General features: G+C 51.9%; 1 protein-coding gene across 5 annotated transcripts in view; it reads right to left on the bottom strand.

Moving 5' to 3' along the window:
- The window catches only part of ADARB1 (adenosine deaminase RNA specific B1), a 115,552-nt gene extending 102,382 nt beyond the window's left edge, over positions 1-13,170 (bottom strand). For all 5 annotated transcript variants that reach the window (XR_009540838.1, XR_009540837.1, XM_060151085.1 and 2 more), the window contains exon 1: positions 13,064-13,170. The gene's annotated coding sequence lies outside the window, so the exon portion shown is untranslated. The remainder of the gene's footprint in view (positions 1-13,063) is intronic.
- Positions 13,171-27,405: the final 14,235 nt, after the last annotated feature.

Below are 27,405 nucleotides of genomic sequence, written 5' to 3'. Positions count from 1 at the left end.
TTCCAACACCCAGCTGATTCTTCTCTTGCCCACCCCACCCCTGCTGTAGCTCTGTTATTGTTCTGTCCTATACTGAGCTTTGGTTCTGTCTCTATCCCATTCTGGGTCCCCCCAGTCCTGGTTGAGGTTCATGTATTTTGTTCTGGGGTCCACGGTTCCCAGAGTCGGGCTGTACTGAGAAGCCCCAGGCCCACCTCTCCAGCCACCTGTGCCCCCCTCTCCTTTCCAGCGCCCCACCACCACCCCTGCAGGGCCCAATCCCTTTCGTCCTTGATTCTCCTTCCTGTTTTCCTTTTGCATGGAGGCACAGATATGCGTGTTTTCTCATGTGAAGGGAGCTCACTAGACACCTCTGGCACTGAGCCCTGCTCCCTTCCCGCATGTTCTGGAAATCGCCAGAGACCCACCCCTCCACACGGCTCGTTGTGACGTGGTCACCCAGAGTCGATCCACCCGCCCCTGACTGGACATTTAGGTCACTTCCATCTGTGTTTTCATCTTGTTGGAGGCGTGTCCTCAGGCCGAATCCCTAGGAGGGAACTGCAGGGGCAAAGCATTGAGCACATGGAGTTTGCAGGCTGAGTGTGGTTTTTAACACGCCTAATAGTTCTTCGTTGACTTCCTCTGATGAGTGAAAGGAAAAACCGAATACTGGGGAAGAGTTCCTCTGTCCTATACTGAGCACAGAGGGCGTCACCACTAGAAACCCTGGTCGCCTGTGCTGGACCTCAGGTCCACGGTATTTCATCCCGCAAGTAACAGGTCCACACTATTCAAGACATGCAGGGTACGTCGCGGAGACAGACCTGAGAGCGTGCCCAGGGGTCCCACGAGCAGCTGTGCTGTCAGTGTCACACATGCCGTCACTCTAAGCCCCACTCCAAGCTCCTGTCCACAGAGATGTGCTCGCTCACACTCAGAGCAGCACTTGTCACAGAGGCAAAAAGCAGAAACGATCCGAATGCCCGTCCCTGGCGAAGAGCTAAAACAGGTGTGTGACCCCCACTCAACAGAGTCCTAGTCAGCAACTGAAAGGAACAAACTGATAGGGATGGAAGAGGATAATCAAATCGTTCAGAAATGCCATTAGGGGATTGTAGACAGACAGGGAACTTTAGGGGGCTTTGGGAGACAACAGTAAGTTAACGATCAGTCAAGAAAGCAGGTTTGCTCAACCACAAAACCATGTAACAGAAGCGTGAGCCGTGCCTCAAAACAATAAAACAATGGTGGCATGAGACCCACATGCTGCCCAACAAGCTCAGCAAGTTAATGGCCCCAGTAAGCTAATGACCCCTAAGACATGCTCTCTGCACACATAAAAAACAGTAATTTATGGAAAGGTGACATTTCAGACCCGATTGTACTGAGACCTGAAATAATTTTTCCATTGCACCATGACAGTCCTGGCCCGACCATGTAGAGACAAGAAAACTCCCCAGTGCAACCTGGAGGAGGAGCTGATGATGGAAGCGTGACGTCTTCTCAAGAATGAGGAAGAAGGCGGTCTTTTCCCCCTCCCACTTTTCCTTTGATTATAAAACTGTAGCCCACTAAGTGCTCGGGCCACCGCACCCTCACGCCCACCCGCCTGTAAGACTCACAAGTGTCCTCTTCTAATAAATCGCTTCTTATCTATCACTTTGCCTCTCACTGAATTCTCTCTGCGCTGAGACATAAAGAACTGAAGCTCCTCGGAGCCTCCCCCAAAAACACCACCTAGCGGTTCCATACCTACTGATCCACCGTACGGCATGGGCGAACCCCAAAAACATTATGCGAGGTGAAAGAAGCCTGACTCAACAGGCTGCATATTGCACGATTCCATTTACATGAAATGCCTAGAAAAGGCAACTCCAGAGAAACAGAAAGCAGATCGGCGGCTGCCAGTGGCTGGAGGTGGAGTGGGAATTTACCACAAGCACACACAAGGAGCATTTTGGGGTGATGGAAACGTTTAAACCTGGACTGTGGTAACAGCCGCACAGCTTAGAAATGCACGAAAATCGCTGACTTCTCTACTTACTGAGGGTGAATCTCATGGTAGCTTCTCGAGCAAGAGAAAACAAAGCTTCCCCCAGTGCCCGCCCCAGCTGCACTTCCTGCCCACATCTTCCCGGGCACTCAAAGAGGGCGCTCGGACCGCGGGCTGACCGTCCGCACCATCTCTATAGTCTCCCTCCACCACCCGTGAGGCTGGGCAGGCACCTGGGCGGGGGGGTCTCCCTGTGAACAGCACACGCCTGCCGTGGACAGGGCCGCGGGCACGTAGCACGGCTCCCTCGCAGCAGAGCTCTGCCCCACGAGTCCAAATCCAGCACACCTTTCCCGGGCTGCGGCGTGGCTCAAAGTCTTGACTAACTATAGGCAAAGCCCTCCCGTTCCTATAGCAAGGCTTCCGGTGAGAAACGCTGAAATTCATCAAGTCCGGCTCCTTCCTACCCGTGCCGCGCACGCCCAGGGCAGATCGCTGAGGGAGAATGTAAGGGGCGCTGGGCTGGTTTACACAATACCTGCTCTTCCTTTGGAAACATCATCAATACCCTCGGTTTCATTAGAGGATAAAATTAAAGAACAGAAAGCGTCGCTGTGCAATGATCAAATACGTCTCTCATTCATGTGCACGTGGGTGAAAACCATCTACTACGTGACACCAGTAAAATACAAAGAGGAAAAAACCCCAGAGTAGGCGCCACAAGATGTGGATGTAAGCCTGGTCTGCATGTGGCTGACACCGGACCACTTACTCAGAAGGACCACAAGCCAGCGGTCCTGACACAGAGGTGGTCATCTTATCACTTCCAAAAACCGGCTGACACTTGATGGAAAAGGTTTTTTTCCATAGGATTTCATTGATGGTCAAATCTAAGTTGAACTCTGTGGCCCTAAATTCTCGCAGCTCTGACATCCTACAGTTCATTCCTACAAACTCCACATCTTCCTGGATTAGGGTTTCAGCCTCAACCCCCGTACCAGTTTCTACCTGCAGCAAGTGAGTCTTCACTATTTACTGCCTGTGCTGCTACTGCCCTGGAACTGTTAATTTAAAAAATCACTACACGAGGATCTTTAAACGTTTAGATAGCTTTTTAATGAAAATGAAGTTTTAATATATTAAGAAAGAAAGGATAATCCTCTAAGGTATCCCGCCAAAAGAACACTGTATCATGACAGGCATATGACCTAACACAGACGACCAACTCAGAACAGTGATTCCTTTTGACTACTATTCTGGGTAGATTCCTATTCTGAAAAGGAATCAACTTCAAAATGATCAAGACGAATAAATGTGCATTTGATGTAATTAATTTCATTCACACCTAGAAGAGAGCAGACATGACAGGCCACACCACTGCTATTTAAACTGTGGCCCGAGCACCTAAGCCTCTGGACCTACACCTCCATAGACGGACGTCAAGCTGTTCGTGCTCAGACTACAGCAGGCGAGTGTCTGCGTGAACTATGCTTTCCAGCCTCCTTCACGGAGCGCTCAGGGGTTGCATTTGTGGAGGCCCAGCCGCCACCCGCCCCTTCTTGGGCATATCTCCCTGGGTGAGTTGCCCTTCCTAAGGCAGAAGCCAGAAATCCAGTCCCCTGTCCTCGCGCTGCCACAGCACGCGGACAAGGCAGGCTGTGCCCACCTGACACCTACAAAACCTCACCCCCAAGCAAAGGAGCCTGAGCAGGTGCCAGGACGGCGCTGAGAGAAGGGAGCTGGGCACCGGGAGGCGACGGCGGCCCACCGGGAACTGCGAACCGTGCCGTCTCTCGGCCCCACGCGGGTGATGAGAAGCTGCCCTACGTCCTTGAGCAAACTCCTTCCTCAGGGAGATCACTCACCCTAAGCGAGGGAAGACTTGGAGCGGCAGGGAACTTGGGCTGCTGGCAACCAGAACGAGAAAAGAAACCGGACTTGTGAGCACGGCCCGTGAGAAGAGGCGCAAACACAAAGCAACTTTGAACCGTACTCTCCCACCTGCCCAACGTGTGTGTTAACGCCCTCAGTTTCTAACGCTTCCCGGACACGAGAGGGCTGATGAAATAGTACCTACTACTGCGTTACCTTTACTCGTTTCTGACAAGCTCGAGACTTGCAAACCCAATTTAATTCAACATTTAACACAGGCTCGTCCCCTAAGAGTAAGAAACCAGAGAAAGGGATCAGTCGGGCTCCCCGGGGTCTGGTGTTTTCTCCCTAAGCCAGAGCCCATTACTCTACCCCCTGGCCCCGCCTGCTGGCCCACCTTGCTCCCCTCTTCCGGGAAAGCTGCGGGTCCAGAGGGAGGTGACAGGACACCTTGCGCCGAGGCCAGCCTCTTGTGCACCCAAAGCCGCCGCAGTGACCGGCACCGCGTGCTTTTCACACAGGGCTGCTCGGAGGTTAAATATTTGTTGACATCTGACTGAATGACCCTCGAAGCACTGAGAATTTGTTTTTCGACTCCTATGTACAACAGTCCTCTAGAAATGGAGTGACCTTGGACATCACCAACTAGACCACCCCCTTCACACTCGAGGACCCTGCAGCGGACAGCCCACCAGGTCAGAGCTGGGCTGGGACGAAGGGCCCAGTGCCCCAATTTCCAGCCAGCTCTTCTGTTGGCTCCCCTACCAAACAGCTGTGAAGCTACGTTCCTTCCAATGTTTAAATCCTTTTATTGTATTTGGCTGCTTTTCTGACGCCTTCTGGAATTATTCAAAGTATTCTCACTTTCCCCAAGACGTAGTTATGAATATTACTTCTCTGCAACAGGTACTGTTATTTCTTAAGACAACGCGTTTCAATTACATGTCACCTAAAAGCGGTTAACAGAACAGAGCTATCTTTTTTTTTCAACTTGAGGACTGTTTTCAACAGATTAATTTGCTATACTGCACTTTATAGTTTTAGAGCAATTCTGAATGTTTTGTAAATGTTTCTGTTCTACAGAGAAAAGCACAGAAATCTGGAGATATCGCAGACATATGGGGCGTAAATCTATGACTGATTCACCAAGTACAATAGGAGTGGGGGGAGGGGTGCAGTAGCTCAGGCAGAAAAGACGCATTTTCAGAGGCAAGCAGCCTCAGTTCAGATTCTACTGCCTACATTAAAAGTAAGAAAGAGTTATTCATTCATTCAACAAACGGTGGTAAGTGCCTTCTACCTGCCAGTCGTTGTTCTGGGCCCTGAGGATAAAGACAGAACAAGACCCCTGCCTTCCTGAGGCTTCCACTCTGCCAGGCAGGCTGACGAAAGGGAGGGAGTGGTGGGTACAGAGGGCAGATGAACAGAACGGACAACAGGGCACCCGGTGGGGGGAGGGGAGGGTACGGAGGAGTGCAGCCCGCCAGAAAGCCGGAGGTGAGGCCCCAGGGCTGGGGGGGGGGGGGGCGGCCAGAGGGGCGGCGGGAGAGGACAGCTCTGAGATGAGGGCAGGTGCAGGGCTCTCATCGAGCCTCCAGTTAAGGCCTGGGCCTGGACAGACGGCAGCGGGGGGAGGCTGTGGGCAGCCGCTCAGGTGAGCCAGGTAAGAAGGGGGTGAGGATGGCTGCGCGAGGCGGCGTCCTAAGGTTATCATCGGAAGTGAACTAGACCAAGCGGATCCCACCCCGGCTGGCATGCAGCGAGGTCTTGACCAAGGTCAGCTAGATATCATCCCACTCTCCAGGGGGTTACTGAGCCTCTTCTGTCCGTCCTGATCTGAAAAGCAGGCACAGGGCAGCGTCTACCGGGAGGACTGCGAGGAATGCCGGACGGAAGCGAATCCTACCCAACAGAAGCTAAGCACACGTGTGCCCGCGCTTCACAAACAACACATGATGTATCTGACAGACCACACATAAGTATATAGCAAAATAAACACCCTGCACACCACACGCCGGGGGATAAGAGTCCCCACCTCAGATCCCTCTGGTCTCAGCAGCCACAGCTCGAAGAGCCCTTCTTAACCCTCCAGGCCCCCCATCTCCTGGACCCCACCCGTCAGCCCACACCTCTGCTCTCTCCTCCCAGCCGCCCAGCACGGCTCCGACCAGGCCCTGTCCTCCGCCAGGGCCTCCCACCTCACTCCGGGGCCCCTCATCCCCTTGCTGCCAGCCCTTCCTGGGCCCAGGAGAGCCCGCAAAGCTGGCATCCCCACGGACGCCCCGACAGAGGCCACTCCAATAAGCGGCCTCCACGTTGGCTCAGTACGTGGGCGCCCCGCCTGGCCGGGCCGCCCTGAGGGAAGGCTGGCTCCCCGGGGCAGAGACCTCTCCCGCCTCCCGCATCCGGCCAGGGAAGGCCCTCAGCCAAACCTGTCCACATCCACGCGGGGCAGGGGCACGTGATCAGGCAGAGCAGTGGGAACCAGCTCCCCCCAGCCCACCGCGCGGCTGGAGCGCAAGGGGTCGGGGGCCCCGTGCGCTTCATCCTGCTGACTCCATTACAGAGAAGGCTGATGGTTCGGAACTCCAAACCCGAAAAAAAAACCCAAATAACCACAAGCAGTATGAACTGGCATGCAGGGCAGACGCTTTACCATTTTACCAGGCAACCAGAAGCCAGCGCCGCGGTCCCCATGGGGCTTAAGCCTGCAGGGCCCAAAGCAACACCGCCCGCCTCCCAGGAGGTGGGGGCAGCCGTCCTGGATGCAAAACTGGCATTTCCCTCCAGAGCTTTAAGACAAAGGAAGCACTAACCAGGAGCCAAGTCTGCTTAGTCCTCTGAGTAGCACTAAATTTGGTGAATAAGGGTGCCAACTCCTAGTGAAGCTGATGATACGTCTAGAGACGAGTGAGGTTTTTTTAAATAAAGAAAAACGCTATTTCCACATGCATCTTTCTGTAAGGCTGCCCCAAGGTGTGTTTAGCACCAGAAGCTAATAAGAAACTAGATCCTAAGTCCTACAGCACAATTCCCAAGTTTCCTGGACTGAGCACAAAATTATATTTTATTTTATGCCCTCCTTGCAGAGGGGCAGCATGTCTCTTAGAAATACTTTGGAAGTGCATCGAGGCTCCCGTGCACAGAAGTCCTGCTCGTTCCTGCCTCCGGCCACCCCTCTCACCGTCCCAAGGACTGTGCCCCTGCAACTGTCCCTTCCCAGCGCACTGGAAATCTGTCCTTCTCCACGGGATCATCCCTGTCAGCCCAAAACATATGACAATCACTCTCATTTAAAAATCAAAAATAAAAACTCCCTTGAGTCCACAACCCTCCGGCTTCTGTCCCGTTACCCTGTCCTCCTCCAGAGGATCCTCCACGCTCGATGCTCTCCACCCCTCCCTCCACCCAGCCCTCCCCGCCGCAAGGCCACCCGCCTCTTATCAAATCCAGGGCCCTCCCCCTCTTGTGGACCGCCTGCCCAAAGCCCCCGGGCTCAGGCTGCACCCTCCTGCTCTTCTGTATGGACACCCACAGCCCAGCCTACGGTCTCACACGTCAGCAGTTACACAGATGACCCCCAAATTTACATATCTGGCCCCAACCTCTTCTCGAGCCAAAGGAAGCCCTCCTAAGCACCATTAGAGAAGTACTATTTTAGGCCCTTTACATTAGCTCAGCTATCGACCCACCTACCCCAGAAGACCAGGTCCTGCTCCTCCTCCTAACTTACCGGAGAGAAAACTGAAGCCCGGGAGGATCAAAGCACGCAAGCTCACACGCCTGGTGCGCACAGGACAGAGACCCACTCGCGGGCCCGCCCACCCGTGGGCCCGCCTCCCCACCTCACAGCCTCGCCAGCCTGCTCAGCCAGCGACCTGGGGGTCGCTCTGGGCTGTCCCATCTTGCAGAGACTACTGGCAACCCCGACGGGCCGCCTGCAAAACACACCGCAGTGCCTCTGTTCTAAGACCCGCATTTTCCCACATCTTCACGACTCTGAAATCGGGCAGGAGCTCTGAGTAGTCAAACTCAGCCGTCCCTCCAGGAGGCGTGACTGACAGGGCAATGGGACCCATCAACAGGTCAGTCCACAAATCCTTTAAGGACCGGAAACCTCTCCTTAACACCTGCCGGTAGATCAAGAAAGCGTCCAAACTCGCGGATCGTGTATCCACTGCTTGGACGCGTCCCAGAGACAGCAGTGGCGCAGCCGTGAGAAATGCCACCTCGGCAAGGGAGGGTGACAGCATAGCGGACCATGCCATGGGGCTGATTGGGAGGAACCAAATTCTAAAGGTGAAGACATTTTATCATTACTTTACTTCACTCACATTTTCCTTTTTCATGAAAGCACAAGGCTGGCATGATTTTAAAAGTCTATATGCTTAAAGTCTAAGCTCTCTTTCATAAAGGACACCTAAGTGAGCGGAAAGCATTGTGTCACAGGCAAACTGGCAACATTTTCCTGTTAACAGTACAAAAACTAATGCTGCAACTTACAGACGAAGCGGGATCTGATCTCCCCACGCCTGCCCTGGTGCCAGGCCTCGGCGGGCCACCGTGGGCCCCTGATGCTCCCTTTCTGCCTAGGGCAGGGGAGGGGGAGCGTCCCTGCGGCGCGGACACTCAGGGCAGTACTCCCTCTGCCACTTACCTGTGGCCTCTCTGCACCTAGCTTTACCCACATATGAGGCAGGAGACTAAGAGTCATGCCTGCCTTATAGACAATCGTGAGATTTTAATTAATGTATGTGGAGCGCTTAAATGGCCCGGCACACCACGGCTCCCGACAACAGCAGCTGCGTAACAGCTGGAGTGATTCTTTTCAAAGAGGAATCAGATCACGTCATTCTGCTGTCCAAAACTCTAAAGTCAACCAGGAAGGCAGGCAGGCAGGTAGGCAGCCCTCGTAAGGCCGAGATCACCATCTAAGTTCCATACCCCAGCAGGCTGCTCCCAAAAGCGGCAGCCCTCCAGCCTCTGGGCTCACTCCCTGCCCTCACTCCCTAGCCCTCCCGCCCCTAGGCCACACTGGGCTCTGGGCTATTATCAGCCCAGGACAGGAAGCTTGGACCCTGGGCCTGAGGCTGTGACTTTTAATAAAGTCAGGTGGCGCCCAGCTCCCTCAGACCTCCCGACCTGCTAGATTGATTGGCCCCTGCTGGGACTTAGGACTTTTTTTTTTTTTTATATTGGAGTATAGTTGAGTACAGCAAAGTGATTCATTCATACATATATCTATTCTTTTTTATATTCTTTTCCCATACAGGTTATTGCAGAATATTGAGGAGAGTTCCCTGTGCTCTACAGTAGGTCCTTGTTGGTTATCTATTTTATCCATAGTAGTGTCTATACATTAATCCCCAAATCCTAATTTATCCCTCCCCCCCCACCTTTCCCCTTCGGTATCCGTAAGTTTGTTTTCTATGTCTATGGGTCTATTTCTGTTTTGGAAATAAGCTCATTTGTAACTTTTTTTTTTTTTTTAGATTCCACATACAAGCAATACCATATGATATTTGTCTTTCTTGGACTTCACTTAGTGTGATAACCTCTAGGTTCATGCATGTTGCTGCAAATGGCATTATTTCATTCTTTTATGAAATATACCACTTATGGCTGAGTGGTATTCCATTGTGCATATGTACCACATCTACTTTATCCATTCATCTGTCAATGGACACTGGGGTACATGTATCTTTTCAAATTATGGTTTTCTCTGGCCAGCACTTAGGACTTTAGCTGGGGTTTATGATCCTCATCTCCCCCATAATGTGAACCCCCAGAGGGTAGGAACTACCCTGGCTGTGTTCACTCCCGCCTCCAGCACCTAGAACGGTACCTGGCACATGGCAAATACCAATACCTGTGGGGCGACCACATGAGCGAAACAAGTCTGCCCTAGATGCAAGCAGTGTCACTGCACTTCCCATAAAAATACCAGGCCCCTCCGAGCTGCTTCCCCCCCAGTCTCTGCCCCGTCTTCACATTTTAAATCCACCACAAAGACACACTGAAAAACAAAGTCGCTTTTTGGCACACTCCTAGAACACTGTACACACATACAGGAGGAGAGCAGCCGGCAGTACTAATGAGACCACCAAAAAACTGTGATAATTTGGTCCTAATGGCCTGGGACCAACTGTTGTCAAGCACGGCAGCAAGGCCAGGTGAATACCTCGGTCCACACTCCAAACGAAGCGTAACTCCAAAGGCGCTCGAGGAACAAGGACATCGAAATGACTTTAACGTACAATCTTTAAACGAAAGTGTCCCTGTTTGCCTTTCCTACCTCACGTATTATGAACATACTTTCTAAAAGTTGTTTTTTGTTTTGTTTTGTTTTTAAACAGCAGCATTTCTATCACACCAAATTGTAGGTTTGGAAATCTGTGGTTTAGAAAATTGACACAAAAAGATCAAGTTTTCCAATAAAACTGGACCTCTCTAAGTTCTTCAGTTTCATACCAAGATTGACTCTTTTTTTTTGGCGCACCACGCAGCTTATAGGATCTTAGTTCCCGAACCAGGGATCGAACCCAGGGCCCCAGTAGTGAAAGCATCAAGTCCCAACCACTGGACCACCAGGGAATTCCCCTGACAATTCTTCTTAAACAAGTTTTTTATACGCTGGTAAATGTATAACTTCACCTATTCATCTCCAAAATGTACTTTCTAACTATCTCCAACCTATTTAAATAAATTCCTTGGTACTAAGTACTTACATAGCTCATCAGAGCATTCAAGAGAATAAAACCCAGCACTTAAATAAAGCTTACAGCTAATGAATTCTGATGAGTAATAAAAAATGATTAGTGGGTTTTGCTTGCGCCCATGTAGAAAAAAATATTCACTGCAGCACTGTCTTACAGCAAATATTTAAAACTATATTAACACATATATATAACAGTGTATATATTTTGACCACTGCTGGGACAATACACAGTCAGCTGGTCACAGCAGTTACAGGGAACTGATCAGCTAGGGATGGAGGGACACGAGGTTTTCTTATGCGTTTGTACCTTTTGAGTGTACAGTGTGCACGCTTATACTTTCAAATCTATCAATAAAAATTTCAGTGGTACACGTTTTTAAATTTTATTTTTAAAATGTAATGCTGTAACAGTGTTTAATGAAACACACTGCCAGCTTTTGAACTTCTTTGAACTCTGCCTAATTTGTCCAGCACTGTATCCCAGGAGCCAAAAGCAGGGAGGGCCCAGCACAGCACGACATGGATTAAGTACTTTTGCCAAATGAATTCGTTTGCTTTGTGCATTCACCAGACAAATATAAATTTAAAAAATTTTTTATTCCAACCTAAAAGCAGTTGAAATGCTTTTAAGACATGTAAATTCACAGAGGACTAAAGTAGCCTACAAGCCAAGAAGTTTTTTGTGGAAGCCGTTATTCGCTAATTATCCTTTCTTCACCTCCCAGGACTGACCTCATGAGCACGCTGCATCTCGAGATACATGTGTCATCAATTTCTCAGAGCTGGACCAATTTTCTTTCCACCACTGCCCCCTGCAGAAAGGCCTCTTTTTTTTTCCCCTTCCAACTACAGCTTCAAATTTTGTTGAAGGTGTAGCTGGATATATTCAGTCCCAGGAACCTTCAGACATCAAACGGGGCACTGCTCACAGACAATGCTTTCCTTGCAGAGCCCGAGTGTGTGTCCCTGCCGTCACCTGGGCAGGGCAGGATCGCCAGACAGCTCAGTGAGTCTCAGCGATACTTATGAGCCCTGCTGTGGGTGACCCTGCGGAGGGGACCCTGTCCCTGGAGGGACCCTGCAAGGAGGGCGGCTAACTCCCACACCCAGGAGGAAGGGTACCAGCCAACCTCTGCATTTTCCTTCTCCCTTTCCCCTCAGGGAAACCCTCAGCAAAAAGGTAAAAGAATCCCAGCCTCAAAGAAAAGATGGCAATCAAAAGACACTGCCCAGGACTGCTCTTAACACAACCCAGTGTTTCGGAAAATGCAGCTCTAGGTGGCACCTTTCAAAGGAATAAAACATACGGTAAATTTAAGAGAGAACAAAGAGGATTAACTATTTCTAATCGCAAAACTTACTGATCATCAACTGATTAGGGCACTAAGAGTAGAGAAGCAAGTCTGACACCAAGCCACTTTTCCTTATACTTCGAGGGCTGAAAGCGAACCACTATTAGAAAGTAACCTTATCAGAAGTAACAACGCAAACCAGCTGGCTAAAAATACGAAGTGCGAACCAAACACGGCGCCGCGGGTCTCCGACATATAAATAGGAATTAGAACACATTTTAGGTTCCCCAGCATGTCAACTGGGACTCCAACCCGTTTTAGCGTCAACAGCCCACTCTGACACCTTCCTCCAGACCCATTCACTACCCGGTAATTTTCCTACCGCAGATCTGAACACGTCAGAATTCACCTCGAGCCCCCAATCGCCCCAGACTGTTCCGGATCGCTCCAGACGCCCGGCACCCGCGGGAACTTCCCCGCCCCGGGACGCCCGCGGCGAAAAGCATCCCACGCGGACACTGCGCCCTCGGGAAGGGACGCGGGGCCGTCCCTGGCGCAGCCTCACAGTGGGCGCAGCCTCACCCTGGGGGTGCACTCTCCGCAGAGTAGGGCATCCCGCGCGGACACGGTGCCCTCCCGAAGGGGACGGGGGCGGGGGGGCCGTCCTGGGTGCAGCCTCGTGCCGGGGCGCAGCCTTCCCTCCCTAGGGCGCAGCGCATCCGGAGCAGAAGCGGCACTCCCGGGGAGAGGACAGTGCTGTCCCCAGCGCAGGTTGCCTTCCCGGGGGCGCAGCCTCATCCCGAGGTGCAGTGTTCCCTCCCGGGGCGCAGCCTCCCCTTCAACCCCGGACTCCCCATACGCGCCCCGGGGCGCAGCTTAATCCCGGGGCGCAGCCTCGCTCTCCCGCGGCGCAGAGCATCCCGTGCAGATGCGCGGGGAGCAGACGCGGGGCCGTCCCGGGCGCAACCTCCCCTCGCCAGGCGGCCCGCAGCCCCTCCGGACAGCCCCTCCGGACAGCACTGGTCCCGCTCGAGCCGCGCGCCCGGCGCGGCCTCACCACCTGCCCGGCGGCGCTTACATAAACGCGGCCACGGCGCTGCCCGGCGCTGCCCCGCGCTGCTGGGCGGCGTGGTCGAGCCGCGGTACCAGAGCCTCGCCGCCCCCGCCACCCCCGCCGCCCCCGCCGCCCCTGTCGCCCCGCCTCACCTCAGCCGCGGGCCGCTCCGCTCCGCGCCGCACCGAGCCTCGGACCGCGAGTCCGCGGAGCTTCGCTCGGCCGCCCGGGGCTGCGGCGCGCTGCCCGTGGCCTGGCGCGGCCCCGAGCGCGCCCCCGAGCGCGCCCCCGAGCGCGGCCAGACCGGCCGCCGCCTCAGCCACCGCCTCAGCCTCCACCCTCCGCCCTCGGTGTCGGCTCCGCCCTCCCCTCGCCCCCCGCCGCCGGCCGCGCGCACGCCGGGGAGCGGCGCCGCGACGCAGCACGGGCGCGCGCGCGCACCCTGCGCCGGGCTCTTCCTGTAGTCCGCTGGGGACGGGGAGCGGGGACGTGGATCCGGGACGGGGAGCCGGGGCGCAGAGAGCCATAGGGCGGGGTGGGGGGTACCCGGCGGGGACCGCCCATGAGACCCCCGCCGGCCGCCGGGGGCCCGCACAGTCCCCGCGCTGGAGGGCGCGCCGGGAGCGGGACGCGAAGGTGCGTCCGGCCTGTGCGGGGCCAGATCGGGGCGTGTTGGGAGGAGAGGGTGGGGTCACGCCCCCAGGCCCCGAGGGGCGCCCTGGGTGAGAGCAGAAGCGAGTCCAGATGACCGGTTACGGTGGTGGTGGGTCGGTGGGTTTGGCGGTGCAAGCATTCAAAGCCTCGTGGAGCCGTGCAGTAAGCAGACTCCTCTGTCTGTGTTCACTGGCTCTTAAGCGCTTGCACCGAGAACATCTACACACAGGATGAGAAGCGTCTGTGGAAATGCAACATCGAAGCCCAGAATAAGCAACTCGAGGCTGCGGTTCTACTCAGAACAGAAAATGGTTGGGTAGAGAAAACTAGTTCTTGAATGCACTTGGGGCGCTGGTGGTCCACCAGGCGGACTCGGGTACAGATGGGGGTGATGGGCAGGCCCGGGGGTCCAGCTGCTCAGGGCCGGGGCCCCAAGACTGCTCTCCAAGGTCAAGTGAGGCTGCCGCCCTTCTCAGCTGTGGGGCCTGAGGCCGTCTCTCTGGACCGCTGCCTGTTTGCTCCAGTTTAAAATGGGGAAGAAAAGTCAAATAGAAGGGAAGACCCCAGCCCAGCACTCCTTAATTGTTAGCTACTGCTGTTCTTCCCACAGTCATCGGACAGAATTGAGCATCCCTGAGAGTCCAGTGGCCTGGAGCATAAATAAACCACAGGGGAAAGTGCTGCAGCCGGCCAGTTACCTGCTTCAGGTTGCTATCTGATGGAAAGGAAAAACCCGCCTTTGGGGCCTGCCAGCTACCAGGCAAGCCCAGTGCCCTCCCTGAGGGCTAAATGCCAGTACAGGGTCCAAAGCAGGGCTTGTTGACAACACGGAAAAATCAAAGACTCCTGGGATGCCTTCTAGGGCTTCATCCTATTTTTGTTAATAAACAAGAAGTGCATGAGAACTTTATTTGTGTGTAACAAACCACCCCCGAACTAAGTGGCTTGAAGTAATCGTTTCTGTGCTCGTGATCCAGAAGGCCAGCAGCTGGGACGGCTCATCTCTGTGAACGGGGTGTGGCCATGTTAGCTGGGACTCGCAGGGGCCACTCCCACGGGCTGTGGCCAGGGCTGCTGCTTGCGCTGCCGTGGCTCGGTCAGCAGCGAGAGGGAAGGCACAAAGCGCGGCGCACAGGGCTCTTTCAGCCTCTGAACCGTGTTTACTAATGTCCTGTTGGCCAAAGCAAGGCAGGGGGCCCAGACCTGAGTCGGTGGAGCGGCCTTGGCCCAGCCCGGTGACCTGCAGGGAAACACACGCCTGCCCTCCAGTTGCGGTGGACTGTGTGCATCTCGGCAGCGGTGGAGAGAGCGGTGCCGCCGTGACCGTGGCCTTCACGTTGCTCCAGCTGGCTGGCTGGCCTCTTGCAGCTTTGGAGATGGCCAGGAGCCTGGGATCGCCCCTGGCTGTTGTACTCCACCTCCTCAGATGCCATCGTCTCCAGGGACAGGTTTATCGTGGCGTTCTTCTCCCTGACCATTCCCCTGTGCGCCACAGGAATGGCTCACAGAGCGTGCCTCTTCGTACTGATGTGCGAGCCATTTCCAGGCACCCGGGGCCGAGACGTGGACGTACCAGACAGGGAGGGTCATGGAGGCACCTGAGAGCTTAAGGTCCCTGATGCGGGATCCTGCAGCCTACTGAGGAAAGCCCATCCTTCCCCCTGTTCACCATCAGGGTCAGACCCGTGGACGCCCAGAAGGGGCCCCGGGTCTCCACAGAGGTGCTGGCAGCTGCGACCACACGGTCTTCAGTGCAAAGGGCAGCACCAGGCCTGAGCCCCCGCCCCGCCCCGCAGACCCCGTTCTGTTGTTTACGTCACTCGTGCAAACTGTGAAAATGAAATAGCACTTCGGTGTCCAGGAGAAGATGATGCCCAAAAGCTCACCTGTAGGGATCTAGCTGGTCCCCTCTCTGCCCCAGGGATGGGGTGATAGAATCTACATGAGTGCGTGAAACTCCACCTGCCGGGAGCCCTGGCCGCACAGCACCGATCCACCTCTCCCCTTTTTCCTCCAGCTGAACCAGATGGCATGACCACGTAGCTGTAGCCCACAAGCAGAAGGAGGACTCACGACAGGCACTGCATCCAGGACAGAATGGTGCAGAAGGGCTTGTAATGGTCTGAGGACGAAGACCTCGACCACTCAGGAGCAGGGGTGTGAACTGGTTTCAGCCTGCAGCTCCGGCCGTTCGGGAATGGCTGGAAGGAGGGGCGAGGTGCCCAGCCCGACGGCTGAGGAGCTGCTCTGGGCACTTTCACACCCTGGCTCTCAGGAAGGCCTTACATGGACGGACGTGCCCAAGGCTTGCAGGTGCAGATCCACTCTTTTATCCAACAACCCAGCGGAGTGTGGCAGCCGTGCAGCCCCGAGCAGGGACAGGCGTCACAGCCTGGCTTTCTGGCCCTCGTTCCAGGCCTGGGGAGCTGCCCCTTCTGCCCACACGGGGTGACCCGACCCAAGGGATCCCATCCCTTCCTCTGCCGGCCAGGCATGGTCCTGGCCGGTCCTGCTGAGACTGCTCCCAGGCCACAGTCCTGGTTTACTCAGGCCTGCGATGGTACCACGTGGAATGTAGATTTCAGTCATTTAATCCTGAGGAGGGACTACCTTTTTCTTGTTCTTTTGGAGTCCCTTTCACTGTAGTCCCTGTGTACAACCAAAAGTGTGTCTGAAAAAGAAATGTGTAGTACTCTGTTTTCTTTCACTCTGCCCAGTCCGTTTGAGAGGGGACTGGAACCTTTAGATTGTCGTCTAAAAGTCGGTTATTGACCCCTTGGTTTCTAAAACAGTCAGGAAGCTACACCTGCTAGTGAGTGGTAACCAGTGTACTGTGATACATTTATCTGAGACATATATTTTTAAAAAACATGAAACCGGAGTGATAGAAACCAGATGTGACTAAACTTTCAGTCATTTGCTCCTGGGAGCGGACTTCTGGCTTGGGCTCTGCTCAGCTCGGGACAAGTCTCCTCCTTTGAGTCTCCCAGACCCCACAGTGAAGCCCCCAGTCAGGAGATGGACCCGGAGCAGCCCCATTTGTGCTCGGGAACACGCACCCACCTCCACTCCCAGCTCCAGGACTGAGGGGGAGTTCTGACTCGGGGATTTCGCTGGGAACCCGGGGCCGGCACTGACTGGGCCTGGAGCCCCTCTGTGCGCCTTGGACCTGAAGTGTGTAAACCCAGAGGCAGGCAGGATGGTCTTCATCGCCGGCCTTGTATACGTCTCAGGGAAGCCAGCCTGAAGTGAGAACTGTGGCGCGTCAGGCAGAGGCAGGACACTGAGAACCTTCTGATGGCTTTTTAATGCCTCAGGCGGTGTGGCCTGTGCATGGGCGAGCACACGGTTAAGACGATGAACTCGCTTTGGAGTTGTTCATAGTCGGAGGTGGGGGGGAGGGGCAGGGCGTGGCTAACTGGGGGCCAGCCTGGTGTGAGGGGCACAAGCTGGGGTCGGACGGGGTTCACACCCGCTCTGCCCCTCGTTAGTGTGTGACTGGGATGTCGTCTGGACGCTCAGAGCCTCTTCTTCATCCATAAAAGGAGAGCGTGACACCCACGTCCCAGGCCCGCCCAACGCCCCAGCGTGGAAGGGCTCAGGGTCAAGAGCGTGGGCGCTGCGTGCAGAGGTGCGTGCGTCCGAGGACCTGCAGCTCGCCGCACTCGGGAGTAATCACGGCAAGGTTCCCGTGAAGACAGGCCTTTGGGCTGAGCCGTCGAGGATGAGGAAGCCTTGGCGGGGAGGGTGCCCCGGCGAACGGGGATGCTCTTTCAGCGTGCGATCAGGGGAGTCATCCTGATCGGGCCCCGTGGACGCTCTGCCCTCCCCAAACCTCCAGCACGATGGAACGCGCCAAGTGGTCAAAGCAGAGGCTGCAAACCCCAGCTGGGCAGACGCGGCCCGGGGCCTGTGTCTGTACCGTCCACAGCCCAGGCCAGGCGGAACGTTCATAAAGCGCTGGGGAAAGGAATAGACGACAGACGCACATGTGGCCCGAAAAAGCCTGAACTAGTTACCATCTGGCTTTTTAAAGGAAAAGCGTGCCACCCCTGGACTAAGCCCAGTAGGGACCCCCCTGGTCTGAGAGCTAGACCGGCTCCATCAGAGCACAGAAGCTGCGTGGGGAGAAAGGAGATGCGAACCCAAACCAGGGCCCCGTCAGGAAGGGGAAGTGTCTCGTCAGGCACCCGGTGGCGTCTGCTCTAAAGCCAGTGCAGGTACCCAGGTGGATTCTGGCGGCTTAGGTCAGCAGGTAACAGTGGGAGCAGAAAGAGTTCAGACACGTTTGGAAACGCACTTGGTATGTTTGGCGCAAACAGACTTGGTGGGAAGTTGGGTAAAGGGTGTGAGCAGGGAAGGAGCACATCTCGCACCCAGGATTCTGGCCTGTGTGTAGCGGAGTGGGTCACCTGGGTGATGGTGTTTGTGCTGAGATGGGGAGACTGAAGAAAGTGCCTGGGAAAAGCCAGAGGCCCTCTTGGCTGTGCTGGGTTTGCAGTGCCTAGAAGATGTCCAGGTGGATGTCTGTGTTCAGAAGATATAAAAGATTAGGGTCCAGAGAAGAGGACTGTGCTGGGGACACACAGCCGGGAGCCTGGAAGGTGGAAGCAGTCGCCCAGGGAGAGAGGAGAGGGAAGAGAACCTGGGCCAGACCTGAAGAGCTTCAGCCGTCAGCATGGGATACGGGGGCAGCAGGGGGGCTGAGAACCCAGAGAGGGGACGCCCAACAGGGGACGGTGCTTCGAGAAGAAAAGATAGGTCGGCAAAATGATGAGACCAAATAAAGCAAGGATGGAAAACCTATTGAAGGTCATGGTGACTTTGAAAACTTCAGTGGAGTGTTGGGGACAGAACTGACTAGAAAGAGGGAACACTCCTCCCATATGAGGCTCGCCTAACCTTGACCTCAAAACCTGAAAAGGATGACTGAGGGGGAAAATGTATGAACCACCCTCACTCATAAACAAAGCCTAAGTAAGTTATAGCATCCTAAACAGAACACTTAGCAAACCAACATACAGTAATATGTAAAACAAGAACAACGACATCATGACCAACTTGGCTTTACCCAAGAATATAACTGATTTAACACTTAAACATCTATTACTGTAAATCACTGCCTCAAGACAACAGAGGAGAACCCCGTATGATCCCCACAACAGGTGTAGAAAAGGCACTTAATAAAACCCAGCATCACTCATGCTGAGAAAAACAAACTCTTAGAAAACTAGGACTAGAAGGGAACTTCCTTAATCTGATAAAGGAACCTACCAACCCCTGAAACAAAGCAGTGGTGAAGTGTGAGGTGCATTCCCCCTAAACCAGGGACAAGGCAAGGATGATGGTTCTTTCCACCGCTGTCCAGCCTTACAACGAGCATAAACAACAGAGCGAGACGTGGCCGTGGAATGAAATGGATAAAGAAAGAAAACAGTCACAGGTAATAGGACTGCATATGCAGAAAAGTAAAACTAATCTAAATTAATATATTTAATAAAATCCAGCAAGATTATCGAATATAGAATCACCACACACCCCAAAAGAGTTTCTGTACATCAGCAATGGGCAACCTATAATTTAGAAAAATGATCCTGTTTGTAATAGCAACAAAAGTATGAATTACAAATAAATCTAACAAAAGAAGTATATGATCTTTCAGAAGAAAACATGTTTTAAAAAATGATTGGAAGAGCAAGTGAATGTAGAGACATTTTAATACATAAGGAGATCTCAGTATCATAAAAATGTCTCTTCTCCCCCAAATCACCTATAGGGTCAATGGAATTCTGATAAATATCCCAACATGGGTCTTCATGCACCTGGACTGATTCTAAAGTGTGTAACAGGAGGGCAAAGGACCCAGAATATAGCCAAGACACCCTGAAGAAGAAGGCGAAGGATTTGCACCAGCAAATATCAAGACGTACTAATACGTTACAATAAATCAAGCCATGTTATTGGCCCGCAGATGGACGAATTGACCACTGAAGCAAAATAGAAAGTCCAGAAACAGACCCACACGTGTTTTGACATATGACTGAAGAGGCATTGCAGATCAGTGGGAAAGGCAGTGACTTGGATAAATGACGCTTGGACATTTTTTTGTCCATTTGGGTAATAATTGGAATTAGGTATGTACCTTCCACCTTACCCAAAACTCAGTTCCAGACAGATTAAGGAAAATAAAACTTTTAAACTTCTAAAACATAGGCAAATGTCTTTATGACCTCAAAGAAGGAAGAATTCTGTAAGGTACGAAAAGGGCTAACCATAAAAGGTAAGATTGATCAATTTGATCGTACTAAAGAACGTCTGCTCATCAAAAGATGCAATGAAGTAAACAGACATACAGCAAGTAGGGAGAAAATATTCGCAACTATTGGAGGATTTGTATCCAGGACATATAAAGAACCAAATGTCCAATAGGCAAAGGCATACAAGCTAATTAAAAATGGACAAAAGATGTGAACAGATGTGAACAGAAGAGGAAATGTGAGGCCAAAAAGCACATGAAAAGATGCTCAGCCTCATCAGTAACACGGAAATGCAGGTTCTAGTCAAAATACTACAAGTTTAGAGCCACCATACTGACAAAAATTTAAAAGGCTAACAGCAAATATCAAGTGTTGGAAAGGACGTGGATCACCAGAATTTTGCACCATTGCTAGTGGGAGGATAATTTGCAACCATTTTGGAAAACACTTGCCTCATAGAATTGAATATTTGTGTACCCCACTAGCCAACGACCTGACTCCTAAGTGTGCACCAGAAAGAATCCTTCCACGCGTGGTCAGGAGACAGGCAGCAGGCCGTGCTCACCATGGCCAACCGCCCATTTCCTGGGGAAGATGAGCCGCACGGGGGTTGATCCACATGTGGCACGCACGTGGTGAAGTGGTCATACACCCGCTCAGTGATCAGTGACAGCAGCACCCAACATGGGCGAACCTTGGAAGTTAAACGCTGGCTGAAAAGCATGCCATTTTATAGAGCCTAAAAACGAGAAAACTAAGCATCTGAGGACTTAGACATGCAAACACATGCAACGTGTGTGTACGTAGTGCTGTGTATACATATATAACTTATGCCTACACGTGTGTGTATGCATACACACGTGCATGTGTACACTTGATACATTTACTGGCAAGGGATTGGTATGCACAGAGCCTCCAGCAAGCAGGAAGATGACAGGGAATAGGTCAGGGGACGAGCACGTGGATGGGAGCTCCTGGAAGCAGGCTTGGTCTTGGGTCGCGTGGTGGATGAGAGGTCAGATACGACGCTTTGTGACTTATGTATGTGCTGCATACAACCTTTTGGTAAATCAAAGAGCATATTAAGAATATTCTAAGACATAGAAGCAACCTAAATGTCCATCGACAGATGAATGGATAAAGAAGATGTGGTCTATTTATACAATGGAAAATTAGCCATAGAAAAGAATGAAATAATGCCATTTGCAGCAACATGGGTGAACCTAGAGATTATCATACTAAGTGAAGTAAGTCAGACGGAGAAAGGCAAATATATGATATCACTTATGTGTGGAATCTAAGAAAAACATACAAATGACTTTATTTACAAAATGGAAATAGACCCACAGACATAGAAAACAAATTTATGGTTACCAAAGGGGAAGGGGTGGGAGGGATAAACTAGGAGTTTGGGATTAACATATACACACTATTATATATAAAATAGATAACTGACAAGGACCTACTGTATAGCACAGGGAATTCTACTCAATATCTTGTAATAACCTATAAGGGAAAAGAATCTGAAAAAGAATCTATGTAGAAAGACACATATATATGTGTATATAACTGAATCACTGTGCTGTACGCATGAAACTAACACAACATTGTAAACCAACTTTACTTCAATTTTTAAAAAAAAATTTAAGAATATTTTAAACTGTAAATTTTAAAAGAAGAACAGAGTGATAAAACACTTTGGAAAACAACTTGGAATTTTCATGCAAAGAGATGTAATTCCCCTAAGAATCTTCGGTCCCTCTCCTAAGCACACTCTCTAAAGAAGCTTGTACCTGTTTCCCAGAAGACATGTCGCAGCAGTGTTTGTAATATCAAAACTGTGGCAGACGTGACACGCTCTCCACGAAGGTTGGGGTTGGGTGAGAATCCCCTAGGACGGCGTGTGGGAGGATGTGGTTCTCCATGGTGAGAGCGGGGCAGTAACACCACACGTTATTGTGAGGATAATGTGACAAGCTACTTTGTAAATGCTAAGGGACCATAAACGTTAGGGATTAGTATGGCCAAACACCTCAAATTCTTTGTGGAACAAATACATAATTCAAACAAAATTAGCACCTGCACCCGCTTCTTTTGCATGGTAGTAGGTTATTTGGGGTTTTTGTTGCTGTTGTTTAGAAATCAGATGCAAAAACAGTATGACTCCTGGTACATACTATTCTAAAATAATGGACTGGTACCAGTAAAAGGAGGTTTTCTTTTTTTGCTTTCTTGCTGAGTTATCTCTTAATTATTATTTCAGCTGAAAGACAATTGAGAACTGAAGCCGGGCAAGGGGGTGAGGAGGTAGGGGGCCCGGGAGGGACCCACGCTCCCTCCTCCCTTCCTCTGGGGCCCTTCTAGGGATGGCTGGAGGCGGAGCCTGTGCCTGAGGAAGGTTTGGTTAATGACAGCTTAGATGGCTCGTGGTTATTCAAAGCCTTCTCTCCAGGGGATTTCAACTACCATAGAGTCAGTTCTTGTAGTTTACAGTTTTAAACTTGAATGCTAGGGGCTCCAGCCAACTGTCACACACCTGGCCACCACCCAGACTCCCCTTCAAGCTCCCAAAGTAACCTCTGCCCTGACATGTAGCACCATAGGTTGCCTATGCCTGTTGTTTACTTGGCATGAGTGAAATCATACAGCAAGGGTCTTGCTTCTTCTACTGGATGCCACACTTGGGAGAGCCATCATGCTGGGTCTGAGCACAGCAGTCTGGAGTATTACCATTCCACCATATATTTATTCATTCAACTGTTGATGGAGTTTGGGGTTGTTTCCTATTTTTTGCTCTATGCATAATATTCCAATGAACATTCTCATACCTGCCTTTCAGTACACACGTGTACATGTTTCTGTTGGGTGTGTACTGTATCATCGGGGACGCACATGTCTCACTTTAGTAGGTGACACCAGTTTTCCAAAGTGACGAACCACTTTCCGCTCCCACCAGCAGCCGTGAGAGCTCCACCTACCCCTCGTCCTCAGCAGCACTTGGTGCTGGCGGCCCTTTTCATTCCAGCCGTTCTGGGGGGGGGGGGGGGTGATTCTCACCAGTGGCAGGTGGGGCTGAGCGTCTCTGCGTGGGCCGGTTATCCCTGGGCACGTCCTTCTGGTGAAGAAGCTACTCAAGCGTTTTCTTATTTACTTACAGAAATTCTTTGTATGTTCTGGACACAAAGTCCTTGGTCATTTGTGTGTATTGCAGATATTTTCTCACACTCAGCAGCGTGCCTTTCCACAAGCTCAATGGTGTCCTTTAATAAACAGGAGTTCTTAATTTCAATGTGACCCAATTCATCACCGTTTTCCTATGGTTAGTGCTTTCTGTGCCCTGTCTAGAAAACTGTGACTACTCCCTGCTTAGGAAGACATGCCCCTGTTATCTGCTCTAAGGTTTATTGTTCTGATTTTCAAATTCAGAGCAACAATCCAGCTGGAATTGGTTTTTTCTGTACAGTGTGAGGTAGGGGTCTGGATTCATTTTTGTTGTTGTTGTTTGTATTTGGTGTCCAGTTGACCCAGAACTATTGATGGGGAAGATTGCCCTTTGCCCTGCTGTTCTCTAGTGCTGCCTTTGTCATAAATCCAGTACCCACAGGAGCATGTGTCCTGTTTATAGGGAACTCAATATTTTGTTAGGTTAACATGCCTGTCCTTACAGCAACACTTACTGTCTTAATTGCTGGAGTTGATCACAGTCTTGTTATCTGGTTGTGTTCTTTCAGTTGTGTTCTTCCTCAGAATTTTCCGGCTATACTTGTTACTTTATACTTCCATATATCTTTTTGAATTGGCTTTTCAGTTTCCCCCCAAATCCTGCCAAAATTATTAGAATTGCAGTGAAGCTATAGATCACTCTGGTGAGAATGAATGTTCTCACAATATTGATGCCCATTAATGTTTATCCCTCCCTCTATTTAAGGATTCTTCAATGTCCCTCATTAACTTAGTCTTCTGTGTAGATATTTCACACATATTTTGTCAGGTTCATTCCTAGCTATTTGGTGCTTTGGATGATTTTTTTTTTTAAGATGTTGGGGAGAGAAGTTTATTAATTTATTTTATTTATTTTTGGCTGTGTTGGGTCTTCGTTTCTGTGCGAGGGCTTTCTCTAGTTGTGGCAAGCGGGGGCCACTCTTCATCGCGGTGCGCAGGCCTCTCACTATCGCGGCCTCTCTTGTTGCAGAGCACAGGCTCCAGACGCGCAGGCTCGGTAGTTGTGGCTCACGGGCCTGGTGGCTCCGCGGCATGTGGGATCCTCCCAGACCAGGGCTCGAACCCGTGTCCCCTGCATTAGCAGGCAGATTCTCAACCACTCCGCCACCAGGGAAGCCCTGGATGATATTTTTAAATGTTCTTTACTTTTATTTTGTAGCCACTGGTTTCTGGTTAAAAGAATACAGTTGATTTTTATATATTGACCTTCCATCCAGCCATCTTACCAGATTCACTTAATAATTTTAAGACTTATCTGTAGGTTCTGTTGGATTTTCCGCACACACAATCATTTTGTCCACGAACACTGACTTTTTAATTTCTTCCTTCTTTGCTTGTTGCTTGCTCACTCCACTTTAGGTGTGTCAGTAGCGAACATCCTTATCTTATTCCTAACCTCAGAGTGAAAACATTCTGTATTTCACCTGTGAGTGTGATATTCGTTGTAGGGACATTGTTTATATAGATGCCGTCTATCAGATTAAGGAAATTCCCTTCTATTCCTACTTTGCTAAGGGTTTCTTTTCATGAATGCATGTTGAGTTTTATCAAATGTTTTCTTCTGCTCCTACTGAGATGATAGCATGATTTTTCTGATTTGTTCTATTAACATGAGGAACTAAATTGATTGAAGCGCAAATGTTAAACCAATCTTGCATTTCTGGAATAAGCCCAATTTGGTCACAATGTGTTTGCTATCTCTTTTATATATTAGTAGATTTGCTTCTCTGATGTATTGGTTAGGACTTTTGTATCTATGCTTTTGAGGGAAATAGGCTATAATTTTTCTTTCTTATAATGTCCTGAACAGGCTTTAGTATCAAAGTTTATACTAGACTTCATAAAATGCGTTAAGAAGTGTTCCCTCTTTTGCTCTTCTCTGGAAGCATTTAATGTAAGGTGGGTGCTAATCCTTTCTTAACCTTTGTTGAATTCAGAAGCCTTCTAAGCCTGGAGCTTACTTGGTGAGCTAGTTTATAATGATGGATTCCACTTCTTTTCTGGCCGTAGGACTATCGAGATATTCTATTTCTTCTCATTTGCACAAGAGTCAGATCCTGGTCTTGCCAAACCCGATCTCCGCTGCCCTGGAGCGGATGGCTGAGCGGGAGGGACGGCTGAGCTGGTCGCCGTCCTGGCGTGACGGTGCCTTTGGAAGATGTGCTGGTCTCACACGCGAAAAGAATTGAAAAGTGACTGAACTCTGTATGGCAGCCAATCAGAGGGTGCCGAAGGGTGGAGGGGTTACATTCCCACACGCGGGGCAACCTACTCAGACCTTCCTCTTGGCTGTCTCCCCTGGGAAGCCCGGCTCCCCCTAAACTCCAGACCTCACCCCTGCCCAGCCGCCTTGGCTTCTGTGGTTTTCTCTTCAGGGAGTCTCTGTCTTGCCCCTTCGTTGCGAGTCATTAAGCCCATCTCGTCTCTTCATTTCCCTGCTTGTTCCCATGTCGCAGTGGAATCCAGCCAGCAGGCGGGGATGGAAGAGGGCAGCTCTGAATACTTTGTCTTGATGATTGATTGTGACTGGATGAGTTACGTGAGTTTTCCTCCAAGTGTGGCCTCCAGACTGGCCACCTTACGGTCACCTGGGCTGCTCTGCCCCTCACACCCTGCATCCGGGCCTGGGAGCCCAATTCAGTGGGAGCCGTTGGGCAGGGCGGGGGGTAGAGTGTCACCGAGAGGCTGTTGTTTGCTGGTCGGCCCACGACCCGTTGGCAACAGGTGGGGAGCTCGGGGACGCAGCTTATGATGGCAGGACACCCCAGGGTAATGGCGCCCGAGCCGCTGCCTGAGGCCTGGTGCCACCTGCTCCCTGTGCCTCTGAGGAGTGTGTGCCCAGCACTTCCAGGGTTCCTGTGACACCCCAGCATCCCTCCAGGAGCCCCTCTGCCCTACCCCTCACCCCCAGTCTCAGGGCAAGCACCATTGTTCAAGGACGATGCCTGGGGAAACTCGGGCCTCGGGCCTCCTGCCAGCCCTGCCAAGCCCTGCCTGCCCCGGACTGTGCCTGGAGGAGGGGACGGCCTCGGGAGAAGGCAGCCTGGCCGGTGGAGGACGGGCCACCCCTGCCGGTGGACAGGTCACCCCTCCAGCGGGCTGCTTGCCTCTCTGGGCCGCACTGTCCTCAGTGGGGTTGTCCTAAACCATCATCAAGGTGAGTAGGCGATATCATAACAGAGTCTGTAAAAACAAAATGTAAGCTAAACATAAGAACTATTAGGCAAAGCGTACATTTAGATGTAAGTCACTGTTTCTGCCTTCGGGGGGGGGGTGTATGCAGAGACCCTCCACCACCACCAGGTGGACGTGGCTCTCAGCCCTTTAAACCACCTAGAGTCCTAATGGGAAAATGTCGCTACCCGTCCAACGCCCGCCACCACGGGGACTTGTGATGGCGTGACCAGCCGGTAATGCTGGCCTGTGAGCAGTACAGGGCCCCTGCAGCCCCACGTGGTCCCGGGCCAGGCCTTCAGAGCAGGGAGGCCGGGAGGTGAAGAAACCAGGGCCTGGAGAGGGTCCAGGGTGGCCAAGCTGGTACAACCCCAGAGCAGGTCCCAGACGCCTCCGGCTGGTCCACGGCCTGGTGGAAACGCGGGCACACATTCCAGAAAGATGAGAGCACGGTCGGCTGTGCAGACTCGTTAGAATCGCATACATGGATAAGCCCACCTATTTTTGCTTTCTAGAATTCCACTTCTATTTTTGGTGGAATAGAAAAGCTTTGACTGTTTCCCAAAGTGGAAAAACACATTTTTTTTCCTTGACTGTCTTACGGATCACAGTTGCTGGTAAGTAGGTGCCTTCGGTCTGGATGGGCTTGGCGGCCCCCCAATCCCCTGAGCCGGAGCCGGCGGTGTGCACCCCGCCTTTACTTTATTTAGCTCCATTTTTAATGCTTCGGGGTTTTGTTTTTTTGTGTGTGTGTGTGGTACGCGGGCCTCTCACTGCTGCGGCCTCTCCCGTTGCGGAGCACAGGCTCCAGACGCGCAGGTTCAGCGTCCATGGCTCACGGGCCCAGCTGCTCCGTGGCACGTGGGATCTTCCCGGACCGGGGCACGAACCCGTGTCCCCTGCATCGGCGCCACCACTGCGCCACCAGGGAAGCCCTATGCTTCGGTTTTTAACACGAACCCCAGGAGGTGGATTTGGATGAGGGCATTAGCCGTGCCCACCATTCTGTAACTGAGGACTGCAGAGAAGCCCCTTCACAGGGATTCCAGGCCTCGGGTCCCAGGCCTGCCCCCCACCTGCCCCGGGAAGGGAAGGGAGGAAGAGGAGGGAGAAGGGGGCAGTGAGAGGGCGGCAGTCTGCCCTCTCATTGCCCTGCCCCAATGATGCGCTCTTGCTATGAACCGGCT

This window comes from Lagenorhynchus albirostris, chromosome 5 (genome assembly GCF_949774975.1).
Source record: "Lagenorhynchus albirostris chromosome 5, mLagAlb1.1, whole genome shotgun sequence".
Lineage (NCBI taxonomy): Eukaryota > Metazoa > Chordata > Mammalia > Artiodactyla > Delphinidae > Lagenorhynchus > Lagenorhynchus albirostris.
Note: the sequence above shows the minus strand (reverse complement) of the source record. Positions and strands in the feature narration are given on the sequence as shown.